Source organism: Pimephales promelas, chromosome 1 (assembly GCF_988280905.1).
Source record: "Pimephales promelas chromosome 1, fPimPro1.hap1.1, whole genome shotgun sequence".
NCBI classification, from domain to species: domain Eukaryota; kingdom Metazoa; phylum Chordata; class Actinopteri; order Cypriniformes; family Leuciscidae; genus Pimephales; species Pimephales promelas.
This window is the reverse complement of record NC_142769.1, coordinates 23,158,863-23,164,470: the sequence shown is the minus strand read 5'-3', so window position 1 is coordinate 23,164,470 and position 5,608 is coordinate 23,158,863.

Sequence of the window (5,608 nt, the reverse complement as noted above, 5' to 3'; positions counted from 1 at the left end):
CCCAACTAAGCAGCCTCACTTTATATTTGGTATCTTTAATCACTTTAAAGAAACACCAAGTAACTTTACCTCTGCAGTTGCCCTACAGGTTGGATGCGGAATTGTCCATTACCGCTTTCGTAAATAATTTAGTAAAATAATTTACTGTCACACATGCATGCTTGCCGTTTATCCAGCAACGGCTTTGAACAATTGCCATCAGAATCAACAGTTGCCACAGACACTTTGAGGAAGTGGTGGGGGAAGTGACGTATACTGTAAAGCAGTCGAATTTTGTAGTTCTATTTGTGCTTCGGTTACTACCCGAAACCCAATGTCACAAAGTGCAAGTAAAAGCGATACAGACCACGTCAGGCTATGGCAGACATGTCATTTAAACTATTAAGTCAATGTACCATCACAAGGGTCCTGGAAATATATTATGAAGAATGAAAAACTACATAGTGTTTCTTTAATGTGCTTGTCAAAAAAATAAAATAAAACTATTTGTTAGGTACACAACATACTTACTGTGTTTATGTTGGATTGCAAAAAAGGTTGGTTGGTTTGGTCTAATAAAGGGAAGGTTGGGGACAGGTTTGGTGGTACAGGTAGGTTTAAGATGTGTAAATATAGATGTTTGTAATTGCAGGTGTTTTTTATGTAAGTGCAATGTAAAACATGCATGTATACAAGTTAATTATATTCAATTATTCATTTAAATGTTAGTAATTAAAGATTCTTAATATAAAGTAGGTCCAATTGTGGAAATCCCCCCCCCCCCCCAAAAAAAAAAAAAAAGTGCACAAAGCATAAATATGAAGCAGCACAACCGTTTTCAATAATAATAATAGTTTTTTAACAGTAAATCAACATACTGGAATGATTTCTGAAGGATCATACAATGAAGTCTGGAGTAATGACTGCTGAAAATTCAGCTTTACCAACAATATTAAAATACAAATAAATAAAAATAGAAACCGGCTATTTTAAGTTGCAATAATATTTCACAATATTACTATTTTTACTAAATTTTTGATCTAATAAATGTAGCCTTGGTGAGGATAGAATATTTTGAAAAACATTACATCTACACGGTGTAATTTTTTAAGTTGATTCTTAGCAAAAAATACTTTCTTCTTTTAAAATGATATGTGCTCATTCAAGTGTAATTATTTCCACCAACTAATCAAGTATTCTCGTAAGTGTAGAATCTGCCATTCAGAATAGATAGGAGTGAGTGGCTCGAATGGCAGTAGCCATGTTGTGCATCCATCTTGAAAATACATTAGCCAAAGAGGGACATACCTGGAAATTCAAGCTTCGCCTTTTGCGCTTTTACAGTCAGTGGCACCGTGTCAAAGGCGAGGGGGAGATTATTCGCGACTGTCGGCTTTCACATCAACTGTCACATCAACTGTCTGGAAATGAAAGCAGTTGGTTTGGCCCTGAAGAGATTTCTGTTGAACCTCAGGGGTCACCATGTCTTAGTAGTGGCCTACATAAATCGCCAGGTCAGGTGACTTGCTTGCTTTGGTGAGAAATCTCCTCTTATGGGCACAGAACAATCTGAGCTCTTTGAGAGCTGTGCATATCCCAGGTGTCCAGGTGGGGCAACACTCCCCTTGGCAAGTGGTCCCTGAACCCACAGACGGCCATTCTGATATGGAAGGTCTTTGGCAGAGCCGAAATCGTCCTGTTCGCCTCGAAAAACAACACCCACACTGTAATATGTTCTTCTCAACATATTATAAGGGGTTCTTTCCCCCCGTCTTGATTATTCCACAAGTCATCAAATGGTTCAGAGAGAGTGAGTGCCAAGTCCTTCTGGTGGCTCCTCTCTGGAAATCCAGACCGTGGTTTCCGGAGATGGTTCAGTTATCGGACACAGCTCCTTGGCCTGTCCTGATGAGGAAAGACCTCCTTTCAAGGGAACCTCCATCAAGGGAATGATGTTGCATCCACGGCCCGATCTATGGGCCCTCCATGTGTAGCCCCTAAATGGGTATCCGGGGACCTTCCTGTGAATGCGTTGAACACTATATCTGAAGCTATAGAACCGCGTCGACTCGGCGCCTCTATGCTTTGAAAATGGGTGGGATTTTTTTCCAGCTGTTGCTTGAGTCATGTTGAAATATCAGTGGTTCTCTCATTCCCAGGGACGGACTGGGACTAAAAAACGGCCCTGGACTTTGACTAGGCCCTAATGTAAATGTGTTTTACATATACAGTAGGTTTAATTCAATCGAGAAAAGGAACTTTTCCCACTGCGTATAGTTACGCAATACTTCCCTAACTCAGGGAACTGAGGATACGCAAGTAACCAATTAGTTCCCTGAGATAACGACCATTGCATCATTTACTGACGCGTATCGCTCTGACCTCATGAGCTGAAGTGGTCCTGCACGGCTTGGAGGAATGAGTGTCATCAAAGTCCTTGTCGGATCCCCCAAATGAAAATATGCAGACATGGAGCGCTTGTCTTCGTGGGTGAACAGCAACAAAAAATTATTGCACAAATCTTGTGCAATTAAGTCACTTTCACTGAAGTAGGAAACCATATCAACAGTGGTCCACTCTAACACTTTCATATTTCAGATCATTATCAAATAATAAATACTTTACTTATCACTATAAATTTAAATGTAACAAATATCATTGCTAAACAGAAGACACAATACCACACCATATAATGCCTATGTAAAAAGGAATCTAAAAAGGAATCTCTGTGTTTTCATAGAACACATTTGAACTTTATATTTCATTTTACATCATGTTATTACATAGGAAATGTTTGCGACAGAGGTGATTTCCTTATACACAATCCTACAACGACCATATAAAATGATACAGAGTGAGGCTTTTCCACAGTATCTTTTGAAAATCAACTTTTGTTTCGGAGGGGACACTAACGTGCATTAGATTGTATTAGCGCCATATAGGACGCTTTTGCAAAAGCGTAAATATCCAACGCACATGGCACCCTTTAACGTCTAATGAGACGCTTCGGTTAATGGTTAAGTTTAGGTATGGTGTTGGGTAAGGGTTAGACCACTAGGGGGCGCCTTCTGCCCAAATATATCTGCGTCTCATTTCACGTTAAAGGGTGCCATGTGCGTTGGATATTTACGCTTTTGCAAAAGCGTCCTATATGGCGCTTTGGGATGAGAACGCGTTGGTATTACACATTTCAACAAAAAGAAGGGTAATTTTTTATTGAACGGGTGAATGTTGTTGTTACTGCTATGAATAGTGAGTGTAAGGTGTTTGGTGTGAGGATTAGGGGGACTGGTTTACATGAAAAATACAAATAAAGTGCCTGAACACTTTCTTGCTGGCAGAAAGTGCCAAACCTATCAAAAACATCATGGAGTCCCAAACTGACCAATAACTCACTGTATCGGATTGATTGCAATTACTGTACACACACCGAACAGTTTTTCTGTCAAACCACCAAAACACATAAGTGTAGTGGTGGGTGAAATTCTTGGTTTATAGGCTACTCCAGAAAGTGCACTTTACAAGTCATGACAAAATATACAAAATACAATAAATATACAAAATATACACACAACTGGATTTATACAATACTGTACACACATTATAAACAAATAATACAGTGAGAAGTAAATTATACACTGTGTATTTTTATTTTTACACTGAAGATGTGTGTGTTAGAAGTGTATGATGTAGGCTATATCTACAGATACATGCTGTGGTGGTGGTTATGAGGCTATATTGAAGGGCCATTAGTTGAGAAGTCTAATGGCCTGCGGAGAGAAACTGTCTTTTAGTCTTTTAACTGTCTTCTGGTGCTGGACTGGATGCTGCGGTAACGTCTGCTTGATGGTAGCAGAAAAAGAAGTCCATGGCTTTCCTCACACACCTCTGACATATATAACATTTTGATCATTTCTGAAAGATTTAACTTTAACTAATTTAACTTTAATCAGATTAAGCTAAATTTTAACTCATGTAGTCATTTTACACTGGCTTTATAACTTTGGACCACTAGAGAGTGCCATAGTGTACTTGTCAGGATAGCCTAATGACACAAGATGGTTCATACACTATGTTAAACACTAATAACAATAATTATTTTTATTAGAAGACGTTGACTCTTGTCTAATACATTATCACAAGCTGTTTAATGAGTGGTGTTGGGCCTGTCTATTTAAAAAAACAAATCTTATGAACCTTGAGGAACCATGCTGACAGTATAATTATAGCCTACAAGCTGATTTTTTTCCTAATATCACCGAATGATGTCCAATTCATGTCATTACTTTAAGAGTGAATTAAAATGAGCGGGTTTTGCATGACACTGGCTGCTGTTTTCAGGCAGACAATGAAATTAGTTTTACTAAAGTTCCATTATGTCCGGTTTGAGGCATGTTAGGACATGTTGACTGTTAATTCATTTCCATGCAGCACTTTATCTATTAGGCTTCTACTACTGCTAGACTGGTATGTGTGCAAATTCGCTGTTACATAGGCTATGGCCTAGCAGTTTCATTGCGTCGTGAACGGCGTATAGACAAATGATTGTTTGCTTTTAAAGAAAATAAATGATTTTAGGTTTTCGCACGAGATGTAGCGCGCGCGCACAAGGGTCACCACTTGTCGTGTGAGAGTGAAATTTCATCATGGTGTCTGTCTACATTCACTGGAATGCGATTGCAACCCCCTTTGTTATGGTGAGAAGCTGAAAGAATGTTTCGTCAATTAAAATTCCTCGGGCTGACCTGTCGTGTTGCCAAAAGGTTTTTTTTTTTTTTTTTTTTTTTAAAGAGGCTATTTGACTAAGAATGCGCATCGTCATTGGTGAGCAGGTAGTCTAAATTACTCCCATTAGCTGAGTGTGCATGCATTCAAACATTTAAAAATGTAGTGCCTTGCACTTTCACAATATTCTTGCATCAAGTGTCACATTGTTTTTCGTCTGTTTTATGATTCCCGAATCAGACGAGCAAAAAAAAAAAAAAGTGTTATATGTTAGAAAATACTACAGATTTGGATAATAATAATAATAATAATAATAATAATAATAATAATAAAGTATTCTAAATATGAAGTTTGAACACATTTTCTTAAATGGGTTAAGGACAAATGTTGGTTTAAATCGAAATAGCCTAATTTTGTCAAACTGAATTTGATTAAGTGTAGCATTCCATTTCTCACACGCACTGTGAGCGGACTGGCAGTAGCGACTGGGAAAGCATTTTCGCGAATCGGATCTTTCGAACAGTTTGTTTCAAAGAACGAGTTCAAAATGGTTCAAAAAGAGGTTCTTTACGTCATCACGTAAAGCGTTCCAAAACCGTCCCAGTAAAGCACTTATTAGGCCTGATTGTTGTAATTTTACATGTCCCAGACCTAGTTCCGTTTGTTGCAGGAATTAATAATAATTTGTAGAAACAAGAATACTACTAAAATCGACTAGCATATCGTGGTTGGAAATTTATTTATTATCTTATGAAATTAATGAACAAGTTCATGCGAGTTGTTGTCTTATGAACCGATTCACTGATCATGTCCAGTTTTGTGAAGCGGTTCAACCCAGTTCATTTAAAAAGGATCCGACTCAAAAGCCATTCGTCCATCGCTACGGGCTGGGGGTGCGACGAGG